This window comes from Pipistrellus hanaki, assembly GCF_964339955.1.
Source record: "Pipistrellus hanaki genome assembly, chromosome: 6".
Classification (NCBI taxonomy): domain Eukaryota; kingdom Metazoa; phylum Chordata; class Mammalia; order Chiroptera; family Vespertilionidae; genus Pipistrellus; species Pipistrellus hanaki.
The window spans coordinates 30,421,846-30,444,804 of record NC_140508.1 but is presented as its reverse complement, the minus strand read 5'-3'; the positions used below and the strand labels follow the sequence as shown (position 1 = coordinate 30,444,804).

Genomic DNA, 22,959 nt, shown 5'->3' with positions numbered 1-22,959 from the left:
CAAGTATGGATTCAGGGCTGATTCCCTGTTGTGGTTCTGTTACCTCCTATGGGTCCTGGAGCTTCCCACTGGATCCTCTGTCTCTCTTCAGAGGAGGGACTGTGCCAGAGATTTATATGAGCCAGCTCATTACTTCTACCCACTTCTCTTTGACCAGAGCCAGTGGCATGGCCTCATCTAAAGGAAAGGCAGTTTGTGGCTGGGTGGCTGCTTCTCAGCAACAACTCTGGGAGATAGAACAAGAGCATGACTCTTCAGTGGACAGCTGGCCACCTCTGCCATGGTGAGATGGGGCTAAATGGGTTCTCTTATAGGCAACTGGCAAAAAATGTGAACTGGTTGCAGGCCCTTGGAGGACCTTGTAGAAGTAACTTAAAATTCAAAACATGTCTGTGCTATGACCAATAACTCCACCTCTTGGTATCAATTCAAGAGGCCTAAAGAGGCGCAGACTAGAATGCATATTACAACCTTTGTAGTCATGAACCCAACCTAAATGTCTATCAACAAGGGCAAGTCCTAATAAGCTATGTCTATCCAAGCTATGGAATACCATGTAAATTTTTTAATGCAATCGATCTACATGTATTGGCCTAGAAAATATACCAAGCTACTTTGTTGAGTTAATATAAGTTTACAAAATATTGCTTACAATATGATAGTGCTTATATCAAAAACAAGGCTTATATCAAAAGTACTATGTATTTTCTATGTGGTAGTAAACTTATATAATGCATAGGAAAAACATCTGGAGACACATGCACCAAAAAGAAATAATGTCCAACTCTAGGGAAAGGAAGGATGAGGAGAGATGAAGAGAAAAGGAGGGCTTGGCAGATACAGAGACATGAAGATCTTAAGGCTGAACAAGTACAGACCTAAGCAGGCCTGCACTCTTGTAAAATATATGATATATTAAAACCTTCCCCACCCTGAGCTATATATCCAAAAGAATTGAAAATGCATACTGAGACCTAGCCAGTTTGACTTAGTAGATAGAGCATCAGCCTGCGAGAGCATCAGCCTGCGGACCAATGGGTACCGGGTTTGATTCTGGTCAAGAGCACACACCTTGGTTACAGGCTGCTCCCTGGCCCAGGCCCTGGTCAGGGCTCATGCAGATGGCAACCAATCGATGTGTTTCTTTTGCATGGATATTTCTCTGTCTCTCCCTCTCTCTTCTACTCTCCCTAAAAATCAATGGAAAAATGAGAAGTAAAAACAAAACAAAACAAACCACCACAGGACTCAAACAAATAGCTGTATGCAAATGTTAATAGCAGAATTATTCACAATGGCCAAAAGGTAGAAACAACCCAAGTGTCATCAACAAATGAATGAATGAGCAAATGTGGTATACACATACAACAGAATATTCAGCCATGAAAAGAAATAAAGTCTGGATACCTACCAGAGCATGGATGAATCCTGAAAACATTATGCTAAGTGAAATAATACAAACACAAAATAAAATATAGTATGATTCCACTTGTATGCAATATTTATTATAGAATGAACAAATTCATATACAGAAAGTAGAATAGTGGTGACCAGGAGCAGGGGGCAGTGGAAATGCAAATTATTGCTTAATGGTTACAGTTTCTGGTTGGTAGGACAAAAATAATTGGAAATAGATGGTGGTGATGATTCACAAAATGTTGTGAATGTGATTAATGCCACCGAATTATACAATTAAAATTGATCACAATGGCAAATTTCATATTATATGTAGCTCACCAAAGTGAAAAAAAAATTGAGTAATCCACACTGAACCTCACAAAAAGAGAGAGAGAGAGAGAGAGAAAGAGAGAGAGAGAGAGATAATTTAATATATTCTCAACTTGCTTTCAAAGAGTCATAGTATCTTTTTAAGTCAAAAGAAGAATGAGGATTATAAGGGTCTTCTCTAGAAACCAAATTTTCCCCTTTTCTGCCCCAAGACATGACTTTGAACATTTAGGTGTCTACTTTTGCTGTTTAAAAATGATAGAGTTGTCTAAGGAAAGGGAAGAGTGTAATTAAACCTGATGAGAAGTATGCTATTTTAAGGTCCCTTTCATAGGAAGTCTGGTGAATTCAGTCACCTACTGCGAAAAGCTGATAATAGAGGTAGAAAATGGGAGGGAAGTTGTAAGAAGTCTGCCTTTAAATCACTCGTGTTTATGGATGGAAATCACTCTTCTACCTTGGGCTACTTATTGATGCAATTCCTACAGCACCACGTGTATTTTGAGGGGGTGGAGGGAGGGTGGTTAAATGATTTATGTGTTTAATTTTCCTCCATGCTTAGAAGGCTGCAGTCCTGCACTCGGAACTCAGGGAAACTGATTAAAATAACAATTGTCCTGAACACAACCACTAGCAATCAGCATGAGGAGCTGTTTTCCTCCCTTGGAATTAGAATCATGATCCCTCCCAGCTGCCTGGGGTCATCTCCTCGGCCCTTGGGGCTAGCATGGAATTTTCAATGCTAACAAGATTTAACCTTAGCTAACAAGGTCAGTAGGAAAAGTAACAGATTCTCCCCGCTCCAAAGAGTGGAGCAAAGTTTGTCTCGTATTGGTCTCTGCTTTGCGCCTGCTGTTCAGGGCCTCCGGTTCTTAAATAAAGGCACTTGTAATCAAGTAAAAGTTAACAAATATTTATTGAAAGAGTGATGGAGCGTGGGAGGGCGAGGTTTCTTTGTGGGCCTGAGGGGGCAGGGGTCACAGCGAACGACAGAAGAGGGAGAGAATTTCTGTTTTGGAGGCGGTGTTGTGCATGGAAGGGCACAGGTGTGAAGCCAGCAGGCCTTGCCACTTATTAACTTCTGTGACCTTTAGCAAATGACTGTTCCTCTGAGCCACCGCTTTCTTGTCTGCACAGCAAGGACAACAGTAATGTCTACTGTGAAAGAAAAAAGCCACATGCTAACCTGACAAGCTCAGGGAAGGCCTGCGTGGCAGTCTTGCAAACCCAGAGACCTAAGATAACCACAAAAGATGGTTTGAAAATTAAATATCTAACAGGTTATAGTAGGTAGTCATGTCCCAGATATTTTCCCAGCAAAGATCAACTTTGATCTTTTTACTGAGCCCTTTTGCCTTTTTGCCTCTAAAATAACATATCTGTGAGATGTCTGGGTAACTTGTAACTTCCCTTTTTTCTGGGGAACAACCAAATGTGGTGGGCGCCAGGACAGATGCCTCAAATTCCTTCTTTATCATGTTAATTGTTCCTGCACTCACCTGAGTACAAGTCCATCATTTTACTTTTTATCCAATCCCAGGAGTTTCCCACCACTTTGCTTTCTCCCGTCTCCTTACTCCATCACCAATGAATTTCATGTAACCCACCTATGTCCCTCCTTTGATTTCGGTGTATAAATAGAGAAATGTAACTCTCCATTCTTCGGAGCATTATCTCAATCCGTTGAGGTTTTGCTTCCCGGCAATTGTCGACAGTTTTGGCTCAAATAAACTCATTAAAAAATTCTTTACAGGTTTCAATGGTTTTTTTCGTTAACACTACCACGTGGTGTGGCATGCACACGAGGGAGAGATGTGTAAAGGCCTGGCACAAGGTAAAAAGCTCACTCAATGTTTGTCATTTTCTTTTTCTTTTTCTTATATATTTTATTTATTTTTTACAAAGAGGAACAGAGAGGGATAGAGAGTTAGAAACATCGATGAGAGAGAATCATCGATCAGCTGCCTCTTACACACCCCCTACAGGGGATATGCCCGCAACCAAGGTACATGCCCTTGACCGGAATCAAAACTGGGACCTTTCAGTCCAGAGGCCGACACTCTATCCACTGAGCAAAACCGGTTTTGGCTGTTTGTCATTTTCAATGCTATTGGCTGCAGATAAAAAAAGGTGGAGAACTGAGGTCTGAACACTCGGAAAAGGACACTGAGGTGAGACAAGGGAAGGAGCATTCGGATGGGCACCAAGTCAACTGACAAGCTAGGAGTTGGGAAGGAACTCGGTTAAAGTGTTACACGTAGAGCAAGTTTTGGAAGGGTTTTGGGCACAAAGCTTCTTGCCCTCACCCCATGGAGTCAGGGAGCATCACTCTCCGTGGGTTTCAGGTTAATGTGTTAACCAACCAGGAAGCTTTACCAAGCCTCAGTGTCCAGGAATTTTATTGAGGCTTCATTACATAAGCACCATTAGTGGAAACACTGGCCATATGATTAAACTCAATCTCCGGCCCCTTTCCACACCCTGGAGGTGGAGTGACTGAAAATCCCAAGGGGCTAACTATGCCTTTGGTCTTCCAAGTGACTAGCTAAGGACCCACCCTAACTGCCTCATTAGCATAACAGACACTCCTATTATACAGGGAATTCTGAGAGTTGTTGAAGCTCTGTGCTAGGGTGGTGGGATAAAGATCTATCCTATATTATACCACAGGTTTAGAACTGGAAGAACTGGGAACTGGGATTGAGTCTCACTGGGTTTGACCAGGACCTACCTTGATTTGTTCCTGTCCTCCCATAAAGCCTTGTTGTAGATGACGCTGACTTCAGAGAATGCTTCAGGGCAGGATGATGAAATATCTGGAACTAGAAGTTGGGGTCTTCACATTCTTGCCTAGATCATGCTTTTCTTCTCTATGGAGACTTGTCATGTGGTGGTACTTGGAAGACAACAGGAAAAGGGGTTCAGATAATATACTTGGAACTTCTATTTGTTGTGAGCAAGCATGGAATGGGAGCAGCCTTTTTCTTTAATCAGGAGGTGACTCACTCGGTGGACTTACTGAGACCAAGGTGGGATTGCAGGTGCCTCCAAATAGAATACTCTTCGGCAGCTTCTTGGCTGCCCCTCTCATGAAATGGTGGGGAAACTTTGCTGCCCATGGCTATAAGTTCCTCATACGGCACAACCCTGGGACATGTGGCCACCAAATAAGATTGACATGTCTGGGTCAAAGCAGGGGGAAGCGGTGCTGGTATTCCCCAGAGTCGGTGCCCAGCTCTGCCACACTCCTCACATGGAAGGGGAACACATCTCACACCTTCTATGCAGTGCTCACGTCTGCAGTCCTTGAAAAATGACCATTTACCCAAGCAAGAGAGTAAATCCCTGGGATGACCCACACTGTATCATTGTCCCAGCCACTCACTCTTCCTGCCCACCCCATCGCTCACACTCTCTGTTTACCTTGACATTGATTACTGCTTGGACCTTGAAGGTGGATCATTGGCTTTCATTAATTGTTACTGATCACCTTCTGTAGGCCTGGAATAGTTGTGGTTGCATCATTTTATATCGTTGTTCCTTTTAAAAGTCACCTGCCTATCATCTTACGCATTTAAAGAATCTCTATTTAAAAGTGATAAGAATAACCCAGTAACGCAGTCTACTTTCCAAAGCTAACATGTGTTGGCTAGAGGAAAAGGTTATACCATTTTGGAAAACACAAGTGCTTTATTGTGGCACCATGGAGAATATTCCTTCTTCGTCTGGTTTAGCTTAGAGGGATGATCCTAACCAGGGCTTTTCCAGGCAATAGTCTAGAAGTCTACTTACTTGTGGTCTTACTTCTGGATTGTGAAATGTTCCCAGGTCTAAAATTTCCTCACCTGTATGTGGTGGGGTGGAGGTTAAGTGGGGGAAGAGAGGGAGCAGAGAAAGGCAGACCATGGTTGATATGAGCATTGGATGTGAAACAGAGAGAAAAGAAGTAGGTAAGTGAAGGGTCTGTGCTATGCAGGGCCTACCATGTCATGTTGTTCATTGTGAGCTCTCTCCATAGATATTCGGTGAGTTAGATAACACTGCGCAGGTATTTGGTGGTCAGTGCTGTGGCAAAGTGATGGGACTTTCAATGATCCCTCAAATGGAGCCATCAATCATCCCCCATGGCTGTACTCAGTGAAGGACTAAGTGTGAACCACAATGGGCCAAATTGTTTGTGTTTTACTCATTTTACATTTTTAAAATAAGAGATAGATTACAAGCAGTCAAGTTCATAAGCTTTAAATGTACAGCTCAATGAATTAGTCTGTGTATATACCTGTGTGGCCAACACCCAGATCAAGCTGCAGAACATTTGCCATCATATCTTCTCAGTCAATGTCCTACAAAGATAACCACTATTCTAACTTCTATCATCATCAATTAATTTTGCCTGCACTTGAGTTTCATATAATGAAATTTTTCAGCATGTACTCCTTTTTTTTTTTTTTTTTTAATCCTCACCTGAAGATATTTTTTCCATTGATTTCTAAAGAGATTGGAAGAAAGAGGGAGAGACAGAGAAACACTGATGTGACAGAGACACATTGATTGGTTGCCTCCCACATGCCCCTGACCAGGGCCAGGAGCCTGCAACTGAGGTACAGGCTCTTTACCAGAATCAAACCCAGGACCTTTTAATCCTCAGGCCAATGCTCTATCCACTGAGAAAAACTGGCTAGAGCACATGCACTCTTTTATATTTGTTGTCTTTTGCTAAAATATTCATCCATGTTGTTGAATGTAGCAATAATGTGCTATTTTTCATTTCTGAGTAGTAGTATATAGTAGTATAAATATATCTCAATTTGTTTATCTATTTTGTTGATGAATACTTGGGTTGTTTCTTGTTTAGGATATTATGCACAGTGCTGCTGTAAACATTTCTGTAGATGCCTTTGGTGAAAATATGTACTAATTTCTGTTGGACAAATCTCTAGGAATCATAGGGTAGTTAGCTTTAACTTTGTGAAAGAGTATAATATAATTTTTCAAAGCATTTGTACCAATTTTTATTCCCAACTGAACTAGCTGACAATTCCAGTGGGGTCTAGGGACAATGCCCCACATCTTTGCTAACATTTGATATTTTCTGACTATTTCAGTCATTCTGTATGCTAGCAGATATACACTGTGGTTTAATTTGTTTTTTCTTTTTAAGATTTTAAGAAAGGATTTCTGTTTGCTCTTATGACATTCAGAATTAGAATTGAAAACAAAGTAACTGAATTAATTTTGTTGTTTTTAAATGTTTACTTTCTTGGATATGTCAAGTAGTCTTTGATGGATTGAATGAGATCATCTCAGGTTTGCAAAAATATAGCAATTAAAGTAATGGACTCCCGTAGTCATTAGCATTTCCATTACCAAGGGACCCTTTCAAAACTTTCGGTCTCCTCTTAGTATCTGGACTTTTGGAAACCTTGTGGGGTCTGTTTTCCATGATTTATATTTTAGATAAATCTGCAGATCCATTTAAAAATATATATTCTTAAAGACTCAATATGGCAAGAAAGATTAAAAATTACCCAGTTGATTTCTGCTGGAATCAATTTTCAATAACAAATCTTTAATTTTTAGATAATCACTTTTTTAATTTTAGAAATAAATCAATGTATACAAGTTCTGTGCAGGGTTAAAGAACAATCTGTAGTCTTAAAAATTAATTGTGGCAAGGCCCAGCTGCGTTGGTTCAGTGGTTGAGCATTGACCTATCAACCACGTAAAGGTCAGGGTTTGATTCCCATTCAGGGCACCAGCCCTGGTTGCAGGCTCGATCCCCAGTAGAGGGCATGCAGGAGGCAGCCAATCAATGATTCTCATCATTGATGTTTCTATGTCTCTCTCCCTCTCCCTTCCTCTATGAAATCAATAAAAATATATTTTAAAAAATTAATCGTGGCAAGGTTCCCTTTCCATAAACCAAGGCTTTTTCTTTTTTACGAAAAGAATGTATGCCCTATACAACAAACATCCAGATATCCACTTGCAAGTTCCACACACCTTTAAAGCCAATGTGTTCAAAACTGAACTCACCACATATATTGATATAACCTATTTTCAATCACTTCTCTTCTCAGATATTCATTTAGTTAATACTATTCCAACCTAGCTGAAACTGGTTTGGCTCAGTGGATAGAGCGTCAGCCTGTGAACTGAGAGGTCCCAGGTTCGATTCCAGTCAAGGGCATGTATCTTGGTTGTGGGCAAATCCCCAGTGGGGGGTGTGCAAGAGGCAGCTCATTGATGTTTCTAACTCTCTATCTCTCTCCCTCATCTCTGTATAAAATCAATAAAATATATTTTAAAAGAATACTTTTCTAACCTAACCAGAAAATTTGAGTAATCTTCAGTTACTCTCTCTTCCTCATCAACCTGTTCATTCATAAGTTGGCTTATTCAACAAATATTTATTGGAAGCTTTTTACGCACCTTAGTTTGTTGTTAGTATTGGTGACATGCCTTTTGGACAATCTCTTTCTGAGAAGTACTTTTTTTTAGTCAAGAACCCAATGATTATAATCTTGATTCCCTAGGCAACAACCTATCATTTGGGACATGTTCCAGACTTGAGAACAAAGACTGGAAACTTCATTGCACGACTGAATTTTCCATTCATAGAGGTGAAGTAAGGATGACTCATCTGATAACCATTTCTATTGAACTGCCTCATCTAGATGAGATAAATATCTCCATTCACAAATTTCTCCCCTACTCTTTGTTGCCACTGCAGGAGAGAGACATCATGTTGTATTTAATCAGATTTCTCAATGGTGTGAGGACTCAATAACTCAGTTAGAGGTAGAATTTGGTGTGGATCAACAGGATTTCTGATGCCCAAATGGAAAGTTATATATATATATATATATAAATATATATATATATATATATATATATATATATATATATATATAGTCATGGAACACATTGATCCAGGGGAAGGGTGGAGGAATGTACCTCAGATCCAGAAATCTCCCTTGCTGGTGATGTCAATGTCAAACTCTAGACAGTGGGAATGACAACAGAATGAGATATCACAAAAACATTTAATTTTATAATCACTTGATGAACAGTTATTAAGGATAAGGCAAATATAGTTATACCCTGCATTAGAATATCTGACTCTCCAAAGACTTATACTTGCAAACTTTAATTCTCATGTATTCCCCCCCTTCTGCGACCACTCTGAAATCCCTTCTACATTCTATCCACACTTTCCCTTCCAGTCCCAGACAGCAATTAAGAAGGAAGCTGAAACAAAGACCTGCCTGGCCTTCTATGGCTTTTTAATATTCCCTTTTCTGTTGCCTTTTCCTACTCATGGCCAATTAATTTTACACCAGACAGCACATTTCTCATCTGTAAGCCAGCTATTAACATTCCCTTCTCCTCCTTGTTTTCTTCTTCTTCATTCTCTTTATTTCCTGTCTTGTGTTCTCAACCTTAATCAAGGTTGAGATGAGTAATGCTTGGGCTACCCTTCAAGAAAAATTGAAGTGCTTAATGCTATCTACTGGTGTCCAGATATAATGAAATTCTTTATCAACCTTCTTTCCCTCTTCTAATAAGTGTTCTTGTTATCAATCAGCACTATTCAAGGTTTTTTTTTTTTTTGGGGGGGGGAACATTGACACCTTTCATATATAGCAAGTCTATACAAGCATTATATACTCTCGTGTGCGTGTGCACACATTGGCAATGAGAAGTTTAAGAGAAATGATTATTTTTTTGCCAAAACCCCATCTCCCTGACCTCTTATAGAGGTGGGTAGGAGGAAGCTGTCCTTCAAACTGGGCCAGGAGAGCCAAGAATGGCTCTGATTCAAACCAATTCTTTTGCAATCACTCATTTATCTTATATTTCACCCTAATTTCTAGTCAAATCACACCATTTACTTGTAAGAAATGTCTTTTTATAACCATAGCTAGTCCTTCCCGTTGCCCTCTTTTTTTTTCTTTCACTTTTAGGAGGACTCTTAGGTGCTTGGTAGACACTACATTGCCATTATTTATAAATGAAGAAATTGGATCTTATAGAATTTAAGTAACTGCCCATAGCCCCATTGGTAATAACAGAGAGAGATTTGAACCCAAGTCATTTGACTCCAGAACCAGAACTCTTAATCTTCATGCCATACAACCTCTCCAATAAGAAAAATAACAGTATAATAATAGCATATGTCTCATAGGAACTATGAGAGAACTAAATAAAAGAACTGAGGTTCAGCGACTGGCACATAGCAAGATGTAACAAATGTTAAGATGATAATGATAATAATGATGAAAGAAGAGGATGAAGAGGAAAAGCAGAAAAAGGAGGAACATAGAAGAAGAAAGACATTAAAAGGAAAAGAAGCATCAACAGTTTCACTCATCTGTCTCCTTTAATAATGATCCCAACTACTTATTGTGGACGGTAGGTATTGTCAGGGTGGGAAAGAGCAGAGTTGGGAGGGGTTGGAGCAAAGGCTTAGTCTGTATGGAATTTGAGGAAGGGTTCATTTTTGAGCTTGCGATATTGTGTTGCTCATCTCCTTGCTTCCAACAGACATCCCAAAGGCTATGTCATCTGCTAAGATTTTATAAGTCAGACTTATCTTGGACTTAATCCCTTACCCTGGGAATCCAGAGAGACCTTGGTTTCAGAGCATGGTGAGATGTGAAAAGTGGAGGGGTGTTCTAAAGACTGGAGGCCAATGCTCTGACATCAATAACAGGCCTTCTTCTAATCCAGAGCCAACTGGTCATGTTCTAAATACCACACTGCTGGTCCCAAACAGTAGCCTGGCCCACTGTTAAAGGGCTCAGTAGGGGGAAGGATAAGGATAGAGACTAGGGAACCATCCACCAACCTAGGCATCAGAAGATATCTAATAAAATGTGCTGAGCTTTGCATCAAGGGTTGAGTTATTGAATATTAATTACCAGAGGCCTCCTAACACTGTTTTGGTGAATGCAGATCTAAGCCCAAAGCAAACATCAAGTGCTAACACATCCCTGTGATGGTTGGAGAAAGAGGCCCACCATATGAGCAGAAGAGAAGGCCAGAAATGCAGACCCATGCAAGAGCCAGGGATTCTGACTCATAAGTAGTTATGATCTCATCATGTCTGCCCTGAACAGTCAGGATGCCAACTCCACCTTTGTAACAGACTGATACTAGTGAGGGGAGGGCAAAATCCAGCCTGAAGTAAAAGCCAAAGGAGATATTTCCCTCCTTCACAGGACACACTCCAATTCCTCATCTGTGAAATGGAGGTTTTATTTAACAATCAGTTACCTTTCTAAAACTTGACACAATTTGACATTGCTTAGTAACATGTTCCCTCCACTTGCCTGGCTGTAAGTGCTCTGACCCCAGCTAGAATGGCTGTAGTATCTAATAACTAGACATTGTTCCACCTGCCCACACTTCCTATTCAGTCTATGCCCACCCTGCTAGGTCATAACCACATAGGAGCGCAGAGGAGAAATATTTGTATGGGTTGAATGTGTCTTCCTAGTCTCCTTTGAGAGGGCTAGGCTTCAGCTGCGTCTTGAAATGTGGATGAGGTTAAAGCCAAGTACAAATTCTAGGAGAGGGTATCCTTAATTTTGGAAATGGTAAAAATGACATAGTTAATGTGGTGGTAAGTCCAGAAAGATGGGAGATCCAACTACAGATTTAGAAATTTGGCTGAACTGGAAATCATGGCAATAAGGAAATGATGGGAGGGAAGCTGAACTTTCTGGACATATTGATAGCTCATCATGATAGTTCAGTCCAAGGGGTGGAGAGGGAAAGGGAGAAGAATGTTCAATCATGTTCCAGGGCTCAGATGAGGGATAAATTTGTCTCCACTCTGAGACTTAGGTAAAAATCTATGGGGGGAGGGGGTGGCTGGGGCAGGGGGAAGGTCCCAGGGCTCCCACTCAGGCATTTTAAGCTTTTTTGTGTCATGAACTTCTTTGGCATTCTGGAGAAGCTACTGAGCCTACTCAGAATTGTGTTTTAAGTAAGATAGTAAGAAATGTAAAAGAAGCCAATTATGTTGAAATATAGTTATAAAAAAAATTTTTAATGTGTGCTTCCTTATTAATACATTAAATCAGATGCAGGAAGCAGTCAGCCTGAATAAGGAAGCTTGCCAGTTTCTCACACTATCTGTGGGGGAGGACCAATTTATTTTTCCAATCCATCTTGCACTAACAACTTTTATAAAATGGATTAAAATATGGAATAAAAGAGAATTTTAAATACAAACACCAATTTTTATTATTTGATCCAAAATACATTAAAATGTTCTAGTGTTATTCAAAATTGTCCAATTATTATTAAATTATTCAAATCGTTTATAAAGTTTCTAAGTGTTTACACTCAATTCCTGTATTCCCTTGTCATGAACCTGTAATCATTCATGGTCTAGCAATAGTCCACAGACCAATGCTCTGAGTAGCTTTATATTAAATACAAGATCTAGCTGTAGGTCTAATAACCCTAATTTTGAAGTCTTGATGAACATAAACAATCTATCACTGGCATTGAAATATCTGTCAATTGTATTGGTGACAAAGTTAGCTATTACTCATTCCATTAGACTATGTTGGCTACTTCAGAATGGAAGGACATACTAAATTCACTGTAGGTTAGTGAAAATTATGTTGTCATTTTTCTGTTAGCATACCCGCCCCCCCCCCCCCCCCCCACACACACACCCAAATTCTATTCCCAGACCTTCTTGGAGCTCCAAATTAAAGTCCCCTGCCTTAAGCAAGGGAACCAGACTTCTAAAAAAGGAGTTAATTTTATTTTCTAGACATCTAGGAAAGTGCCCTGTGACCACAAGGGAGGATCTCCCCAAAACCTCCGTCAGACAATGCCCTAAGGTCATAATGTTATCAGTTGTGGTTCAGTCCAGGGGAGGAAGTTGCCTGCACATGGACAGGCACAGTCCCAGGCTCAAGGTAAGAGGGGGCTCAGAACCTCAGAATTGGATTCTGTTGAGAACAGAAGCCCCAGGAAGAAAGGAAAGAGAAGTGACAGCCACAGGGGCAGATGCAGGAAACTGTCAGCCTGAAAAGGAGCATTGCCTTGGCTTCTGAAGGGCTCAGAGGGGCACAGGAACCTCGGGGGTCTGTGGGGACTCTACTAGAGTCGCCTTTTTATTTTCAGAATTATGTTTTGTATCATTGTGCTTATCCAGGCTCAGAGGCCTCATTACTTATTCATGGCACCCATTCCTGAAAGTTACCTTGGGCCAAACAAGGGGGTGAACAGGTTGCTTCGCAAAAGCAAAAGCCACCCTGTGGACTCTGTACCGTCATTATCCCCATATAACAAGTGGAAAACAAGCTGAAAGCCATCCAAACCTCACATCTGGGACCTAATCAGGACCCTCTTGAGGCAAAGCCTGTGATGACTGCACGCCCCCCCCCCCCCCCCCCATGCCAAATTCTCGATTGACTCAGAGTAATACAGGCAAATTCTCTTCAGCTTCAGGGGAATTGGATCCACTGTTTGGGAAGTACAAGGAAAAACATAATTCTCCACTTTCAACATTTCTTGTATTGTTTGCATTACACAACAGCACACGTTTCACTTTACTTTATTTTATTTAAGGAAGAAATATCTACACGAGGCAGGGAACATGACCTGGCTGACTGCAAGATGACCCTGTGTTGGCATCCAGGCCCCCACTTGGTCCTGGAATTTTTTCAAAGGCGCCAGGGGACTTGAGACTTGATGTAGTTTAAGAATCTGCAACTGGGGCCAACAGTGCCCCCTAGAGGGTTTGAGGCTGCACTGCCAAGAAAGAAGATGGCCCAGCCTCCCAGGTCTCTCTGGCTTTTCCTAGTTGGACAGTTTTGGTGGCAGTTGAGGTAGGCAGGGTTTTGTTTCACAAGAGATGGTCAGTACCTGAAAGTAGCCACCAGAAAACCAGAAAATATCAGAGACAAACAAGACCTTATCCATGCCAGTAGTGGGCAAATAATTCTTTGGCTACTTTGATAAATGGGGACCAGAGGGAAAAAGTGAAGGGAAGGAGGGCTTTCCTGGAACCATGCTTGGGAGTTTCTAGATCAGGGATTCAGGCCTAAGGTTTAGGTTCTGCTGCCTCAGTCATGGGAATGAAATAGTCACTGCCTATGGAATGCTCAGTCCCACATTTGCAAATAGGAAACTATTGAGAGAACTAAAATGAAAGAATTTCACCTACCTGTTTAGGTATTATTGTCGATAGCAATAATATTGTCAATACCTGGTTTCTAGGCTCGGTTTTCTCGCTGATCATCAGGAATAAGCATAGTTGGACTCTATAAAGGCAAAAAAGATCCTTATTTTAACGTGCAGCAGTGGAGGCCCATATAACTCTAAAAGCTTGATAGAGGAAGTTGCTATCCTCTATCTGAGAAACCAGGTATCCTGGGGCAGAAAGCCCATAAAACAAGGGCTATCGGGTGACATAATGGGAAAAGAACAGAAACGAGACAGGGATGTCTGCTTTCACCACTGCTATTCCTCGCCAGAGTGATTATGAAAGAAGAAGCAGAAGCAGAAGGAGAAGGAGGAGGAGGAGGAGGAGGAGGAGGAGGAGGAGGAGGAGGAGGAGGAGGAGGAGGAGGAGGAGGAGGAAAGGGAAGAGGAGGAGGAGAAGAAGAAGAAGAAGAAGAAGAAGAAGAAGAAGAAGAAGAAGAAGAAGAAGAAGAAGAAGAAGGAGAAGAAGAAGAAGAAGAAGAAGAAGAAGAAGAAGAAGAAGAAGAAGAAGAAGAAGAAGAAGAAGAAGAAGAAGAAGAAAGAGGAATTCATATTGGAAAGGAAGAAATAAACTATCAGCACCTGCAGATGATCAAACCCCCAAAGAATCTACATAAAAGTTAACAGAGGTAATAAATTTATCTGTGTTGCAAAGTACAAGATCAACACTCAAAAGTCAGTTGTGTTTTAATATACCATTAACAAATAACCTAGAGAGGAAATTAAGAAAGCAACCTAACAGTCAATTGAACCAAGGAGGCAAATGACTTGTACTCTGAATGCAATAAAACAATGATGAAAGAAAGTAAAAAAGACAAATATGTATGGAAAGACATTTTATGTTTGAAAACTGGAAGAGTTAATATTGTTTGGATGTCAGTATTAGTCAAAGAGATCAATAGGTTCAATGCAATCCCCATCAAAATCTTAATGGCTTTTTTTTTGTTTGTTTGAAGAAATGGAAAAGCTAAAATACAAATTCATACGGAATTGCAAGGAATGCCAAATAGCTAAAACAAACTTTATTCAGAAAAACAAAGTTGGAAGATACTCATGTACAGGTTTCAATACCTACTATAATCAAACCTGCAGTAATCAAAACTGTGGTACTGGCATAAGGATAAACAGAACAATGGAACTTAGAAATAAATTCTCACTTACATGGTCAATTTATTTTCCACAAGAGTGTCAAGGTAATCCATGGGGAAAGGACAGTCTTTTCAACAAACCCTGCTGGGAAAAATGGATATCCACTTTTAAAAGAATGAAGTTGGACCCTTACTTTACACCGTATATGATTATTAATTAAAAAATGGATCAAAGAGGTAAACTTTAGGTTCAACTATAAAACCCTTAGAAGGTACAAAGAAGCAAATCTTCATGTTATTGGATTTGGAAAAGGATTTTTAGATATGACACCAAAAGCATAAGCTACAAAATTTTAAAATAGAACTAGACTTCTTCAAAATTACAAACTTTTGCACATTAAAGAACATCATCAAAAAATTTAAAAAACATATAGGAATATTTGCAAATCATATATCTGATAAAAGTCTAGTATGAAGAATATATAAAGAATTCTTACAACTCAACAACAAAAGACATGCAACCAATTTAAAAATTGGCAAAGAAATATATATTTTTTCCAAAGAAGACATACAAATGGCCAAGAAACACATGGAAAGACACTCAACATCATTAGATATTAGGGAAATGCAAAGTGAAAACCATGATGAGGTAGCACTTCATATTCATTAGGATAGCTATAATTAAAAAAAAAAAAAGTGTTGGCAAGATTTTAGTTGGCAATTTGTTAGAGCTTGCTCGGACCTGGGGCTCCTGGCACCTTCCAACATCTCATTCTCTTTAGCATGCTCCAGTTCAACTTGGAAAAGAGATTCTTTTCCTTAGTGAGACCTTTCATTTCTCCTCCTCTTCCCCCTCCTCCTCTTTTTCTTCCTCCTTCTTATTCTCCTTCCTTTTCTCCTCTTCTTCCTTCTCCTTCCTCTTTCTTTTCCTCTGCTCCTACTCCTCATTTTCCTCCTCTTCTTCCCTTTACCCTACCAACACTACCTCCTCCTGCTTCTAATTGAAGAACAACCATGTTTGTGTTCTAGATCTTTGTTGATTGTGAAAACCGACCTCTGTGCATGCCTGCACCATATCCTCGAGTGCCATGGACTTTTTTGGATGGGCATTTACTGTGTCAAGAGGCTTCATGGTGATGCAGAAAGCCCATTAAAGTGCCTACTCCAACCAGACCCAGAGGAGACAAGCAGAACTGGATGGATTTTTAGGGATATTGTCTTTCAGGGATTCAGTTACCACTGCAAGCAGGGCTCCACTGCTTTGGCTCACAAACTGTTCTCTGGAAAAGCCTTCTGCAAGCCAACTGTTCCATAAAACTGTGCTGTTTAAATTTGGGTAAAAGGGTAGAAAGGTTTCATAGAACAAAATGTCAGAGGAATAGACAAACCTGAAACTGAGCTTTCCAGGAGATTTAATTTTCTTTGAGCATTATGTTACCTTTTTGTTGCTGGGACAATGTTTGGCTGTGTGACATCTCATCAAAGGGCAGGGCACTCAGATCAGGAAATCAGAAAGTGTTTCTCTACTTGCCCAACAGCGGCTAGACTCACTTTGGGTTCAGACATGTCCCAGAGTTTTAGCCCATCTTAGAATTCACTGGAGCTAGAAATCACCTGTCTTTTCAAAGCACCTGCTATGTCTAGTTCTGTGTCAGAAGAAGACACCATCGTGATCCCTGCCTCCACTCTCGTGCTCTCCTAGGCCAGTCACCCTGCCGGGCACTTTGCATGCATTCACTAATATAATAACCCTTTGAGGTAAGTGCTCTAATTCCCATGTCTCAGGTAAGGAAAGGTAACATCCCCAAACCAAACAACCTGTAATCACACTGTGTGTGGTCCTTTGCAGCTGGCTTCCTTTACTGATCCTGCTTCCTCTGGGAAGGATTCAGAGAGATGGATAGCCAAACAACCTCGCCTCATTATCCCTCTTTTATCCTGTCGCTTTTCATCTTCTGAAGACTTCAGTCCTTTAAGCTTAATCAATTTGTATCAATAGCTAATCCCAATGTTTCGGCCTTTCTGTTCTTTAATGAATTTCTCTCCTTGTTGAACTCAAAAGAGTCAGATACTTAGCTTTAATTTCTATTGGCTCTAACTTCCTTTCTCATCAGAAAAATGAATATACGACGTTCTGGAGAAGGCAGAGCTATGGAGGCAGTAAAAAAATCAGTAGTTAACAGAGATTATGGGTGAGAGAGGGATGAATAAGCAGAGCACAGAAGACTTTCAGGGCAGTGAAATGTTTGTAAAAACCCATAACACATAGAACACCTAGTGTAAACCCTAATGTAAAGTGTGAATTTTGGGTGATAATGATGTGTAAATGTGGGTGCAAGGGTTGTAACACTCTGATGTTGGCAATGGAGAGGTTGTGCATACATTGGTTATATGAGAAGTTTGTACTTTCTAGTCAATTTTGTTGTGAATCTAAAATTATAAAGTCTATTAAAAACTTAAATGAGCACTTAAAGTGAAATACACCATCGATGTATTTCAGCAAAGCCTTTCCTTTTACTTAAAAATTTATCTATGGACTTAGTGAAGATATTTTCTTATTTATATGGGCATTAAAACTATATTTTGTTAATCCAATTAAGAGTGAAAAAATTCATCTAAATCTGTGCAAACGCAAAAAAAATTTAATTAAATGACTATACTTATGTCTCTATTATAGCAAAATATAAAGCCAACAATGTATTATTTTCACTAATTATTAATTAATAATACAATTTGTTTTAGTGCTTTAATTTTCATAGATATAACTACCTCAAATAATGGTAATAGAAAATTAAATAAAAGTCATCTTTTCAACTATGATCCTATAGATCTGTTGAAAATGTTTTGAAGTTAAAAAATAAATTCGCCTGGTGGTATGGTTCAGAGATTGACCATCGACCTGTGAACCAGGAGGTCACAGTTTGATTCCCTTCATGCCTGGTTTTTGGGCTCAATGTCCAGTGCAGAAGACAACTGATCAATGATTTCTTTCTCTCTCCTTCTTCCTTCCTCTCTGGAATCAATTTTTAAAAAAATACTTTTAAAAGAAATAAATTCAAGAATGAAATCATCTGGGCCTGAAGTTTTTTCATGGGAATGTTTTAAATTACATTTAACTTCTTTAATTTAATGTAAGATATTCAGATTTTTTTAATTTTTTCTTGCGTTCATAAACTTTCTGCGGCATAAACTAATAGATACCTGAATCCCATGTTGTTGAGTCTGAATGCTAGCACCAGAGGGGAATAATGAATGACTTACTCTGGGTACTGCCATGTACAGGGCGTTGCTGTGGTTACTTAGGGGCCTTGCAAGCACGGGTAACAGTCTATCCTCTCCTTTCACAGGAATCCATGCGTGGGGCCATTTCTTCAAAGAATGGCCTTTCAGGTACCTGCATCAGGGTCTCCTGGGAGCCTATTAAGTATTCCACTTCCAGATCCTCACCCCAGACCTACCAGATCAATCATACAGCCAATAATATGCATTTTTAGAAAATATTTTAGCGAGTTTTTTGCACACTAAAAGTTTTAGAACCACTAAAAGTTCCAGAATAGCTGGTGTAATATAAAAGTCATAGACCCCACTGTTACAGTTTGCCTCATTTAAATGGGAAGGATAAAAGACAGCCACATAAGGAGATGCTCAAGAAAAAGAAACCAGGGCATGCAGAAATCCATCGTCAGGAACTACAACATGAGGCTCCTCTGACGTTGGCTGCCTGGTTATCTCAACGCCCCTATAGTGCTTCAGGTGAAACTTATTTATCCATTCAAGTGATTGAAGGTTTTTGTTTTTTGTTTTTTAAATATACTTTATTGACTTTTTACAGAGAGAAAGAGAGAGGGACAGAGAGTTAGAAACATCAATCAGCTGCCTTTTGCACACCCCCAACTGGGGATATGCCCGCAACCAAGGTACATGCCCTTGACAGGAATCGAACCTGGGACTTTTCAGTCCACAGGCTGATGCTCTATCCACTGAGCCAAACCGGTTTTGGCCGTGACTGACGCTTTAAAACTTGGGCCTGGTGATCAGAAAGTTGAGGCTGCTGGGTCTGCTTCAAGTTCCCCAATCAAGAATTTCATTTCAGCCGAGACCAGTTTGGCTCAATGGATAGAGCGTCGGTTTGGGGACTGAAGGGGCCCGGGTTCGATTCCGGTTAAGGGCATGTACCTTGGTTGCGGGCATATCCTCAGTAGGGGGTGTGCAAGAGGCAGCTGATCGATGACTCTCTCTCATCGATGTTTCTAACTCTCTATCTCTTTCCCTTCCTCTCTGTACAAAATCAATAAAATATATTTAATAAAAAAAAAAAAAAGAATTTCATTTCAATCCCTGGAATCAACTGATGACAAAGAAGCTTAGCCAGACCTGAGTTTTAGTGGCTTCCATTAATTTCCTAAATGGAGGGTGAGATTTCACTGGACAAGTGCTGGCAAACAATTCTGCTGCAGCCTTTTACAGTTGACCCATAAATCAGAAGCCAAGTTCAAGAATTTTTAAATTGGATGGAGCCATGCATGATTCCATCCAACAGCAATTTTAATGAAATCCCATCCTGACTTGGTAATTACCAGGCTGTGACAATTAATTTCTTGCTTTGGATTAAAACCCATTTGGTTCTAGGTGGATATTTTAGTCCGGCAAGATGAATTGTGCTTCATTTCACCTGTGAAAAGCTATCAGCGAATGGAAAATTATAAGCTGAACAAAAACGGTTTATTAAAAAATAGTTCAAGTACAATTAGTACCTAAACAGCCTTCAGATTGGGGAACACGTTTTTATGGCCTCACAGATGGCTGGAGTTCTCAAAATCCTTACCAAAGAACAGCTTCATTCAGCTTCTATATTGAGAACATAGAAATAATGGACAAACCCAGTTTTAAAACAGATAATATAATAATACAGACAATGTGTTAACATGGTCAAGCCCAGTGTTAAACGTACTTAAGACATAGAAACTCAGACTTGCAAACTTTATTAATAGAAATAGTTACTCATTACAAAGCCAGACTGGCTTCCTACTTAGCCCCTGTTCCCTACAGATGCATTCACTAAGCCACTTCCCTGCTGGCTCTTGGAATACTGCATTTGGAGGACAGTAAGGATTTCCTTGTGCCCCTACACCATATCCTGCAACCACCCCCATGCCTCAATTCTAATAGTAGTAGTAGAAATAATAATAATAATAACAATAACAATAACATAATAATAATAATAAAAACAACAACAATGGTATTTGTTGAGCACTTCGTAGTTACCAAGTAGCATTTGAAATACTTTTAGGCATTAATTCATTAGATCTTCACAATAACTCTATGAGGCAGGTACTATTAGCATCTGTGTTTCACATAGGGGAAACTGAGGCACAAAGTGGTTAACTTTCCTAGGATCACTATGTTAGTTATCTATTCCTATGTAACAAACCACCCCAAGTCTAGTGGGTCAAAACAATCACCGTTTATTTGGCTCATAACTCTGTAGGCCAGCAATTCAGGCTGGGCTCAGCTGGGAGTTCTGGTCTTGCATGTCCAGCATCTGTAGTCAGCTGCACATCGATTTGCTGGTTTTCAGTGGGCTCTCTCAGCTGTCTGGGGCTTCAGGGAGGACAACGAGGCAGTCATCTCTCTTCCTATAAGGTAGCTCAAGCTTGTTCACATGGCAGCTAGATAGGACTCCGAAAAGAAAGAAGTATAAAGGCCTCTTGAGCTATAGGCTAGAGCTGGTACATCAAAATTCTGCCCCATTTTTTTTTGCCAACAGCATGATACCAGGCCAGCCCAGACTTAAGAAGTAGAAAAATGGAAAGAGGTGCAAAGATATATTGCAAAGGGTGAGAATATAGGGTGGGTGGAGAACTGAAGCCATATTTTTTACCATCCATCTACCCAGTTACATAGCTGGTCATTAATAGAGTAAGCATTTGCACCTGGATCTTCAAACTGCACAGCCAGTGCCCTGATTGTGTTACCACACTGCCTTCCTAACAATATCTCATCTTCTTTCTGTAACTGGTTTTTATTTTTATTATCTGAATGGAGTCTCTATCTTAGTAACTTGCTATTGCTCCAGTTTCTCCATGTCTTGAGATCTGCCTGCTTTTTGCCCTACACCCCAATATCGTGCTGTATTTGAACCCTGCTGAATTCTGCTAAAAACCTATCCCAACGTGACCATCTTCCTGCTGAGGGGTGTGCTCTGTGATGGCCTCACACGCCCACTCTGCCCAGGGTTCTCGTCTCCCATGTGACCAGTTTGCTTGCACACACTGCTCTGTCACCTCCCAGCACTTCAGTGCACATGTTCACTCTTTTTTCGGTTCAACCTTGTCCAACACTGAGCAGCATCTGTAGTCTTTCATTTTGAAAAATGATCCATTGCATCGTTCTTCTAAATGACTAGTGCCAACTCTTAAAGAGTTGGTTCCTAAAATCCAATGTACAAAATTTCAGGAACACATCTGTTGCACCAAGTAAGATCCACTTTTAACTAAGCATTTAACTCAATATCTTTCTCTCTTATTTGGAGCCAGGAATTAAAGAGGGTCATCTCTACCTAGTCTCTAACCCTAATTCCTCCTTTTCCATCATGCCAGTACTGGCCTTACATCTTGCCCTGAACCATGCTGGCGTGAAGGACCACATGGCTGTAACTTCTGGAAAGTAGCTTCACTCTCCTCGAGAGAGAGTATCAAAGCATCATCAGTAGTTGGTACTTGGCTATTTTGAAGAGACCCTCCCCATTTTGGAAATTTTATGAAGTAAAATATTAGAGACATGGAGTCTGAGCAGAGTTGTGATAGGTCAACACACCTTCATGAACACTATCACCTTTGACAAAGTTACTTCCCTGTGCAGCCCTTCAGTTTCCTCAGTTGCACATCGAGATCATGGCTTAAGTTTCATTCAATTTGTATATTCTCTGATTCTAAATATTTATTTATTACCTACAATAGGTATAAGAATCACAGTGAGCAGCAGAGGAGCTACTTGAATACGAAACAGAATGTTAGGTCCCCCACCGAATCAGTAGGATATTCATAAGACCATCAGCCTCTAGGATGTCTGAGATGGAGACGATGGGGGAAGAAGGAACTATCAAAGTGCAAAGTATTCAGACCAGAATATAAGAACAGACCAGCAGATATTCTTCCCCTCCTGTTTATATTCCGACCAATAATCTATGTCCTATGAAAATGCCCCAGCAGTGTCTACAGTGTTGCAAATAAAGTTTTTGAATACTTTTATTGGTCAGATTCCATTTGTAGACATGTGTCAGCATTTTTTTTAAACCAACGTATTATCTACCACTCTTTCTAAGATATGAGTAATTTTTAGAGAATCAATTGCTAGACTTATTTCCCATCTATACTTTCCTAAAATTAATCTTCCTGAGCTTGGGGTGTCACGCTGTTTTTTCAATTCTACCCTCCCTTTCACAACTGACCTTCAACTTCTTTTCAAGAGAAAGTCATAACATTGCATCCATGTACCATGCATTGACCCAAGATCTAAAAATTTCCAGAGCATCCATCAAAGGCACAATTTTATTTATTTAAAAATATTTGTAATTGATTTTTAGAAAGAGGGGGAGTGAGAGGGAGAGGAAGAAACATCTGTTGGGTGTCTCCTGCATGCCCCTACTGGGGATCAAGCCCACAACCCAGGCATGTGCCCTGACCAGACCGGAAATGGAACTGGCAACATTTTGGTGCATGGGACAATGCCCAACCAAGGTCAAAGGTACAATTTTAAATATTTATATCAGGAAGCCTCTTTAACCCAAGGCATATCATTGATCCTTTCTGTCTTTTTATGTTGTTGCTTTCACTGGAGGATACTTTTTTTTTTTTAAGAGAGAAAGTGGAGGGGACGGGGAGAGACACAGAGAGAGAAACATTGATGT

The 22,959-nt window shown here is 40.1% G+C and overlaps 1 long non-coding RNA gene across 1 annotated transcript; it reads right to left on the bottom strand.

Annotated features, from left to right (window-relative positions):
* Positions 1 to 13,973: 13,973 nt before the first annotated feature.
* On the bottom strand, positions 13,974 to 20,543 carry LOC311625114. The gene is made up of 3 exons (XR_014795439.1): positions 20,513 to 20,543; positions 15,124 to 15,195; positions 13,974 to 14,021 (listed from the first exon to the last, which is right to left on the bottom strand). It is a non-coding gene; the product is annotated as an uncharacterized lncRNA (long non-coding RNA).
* Positions 20,544 to 22,959: the final 2,416 nt, after the last annotated feature.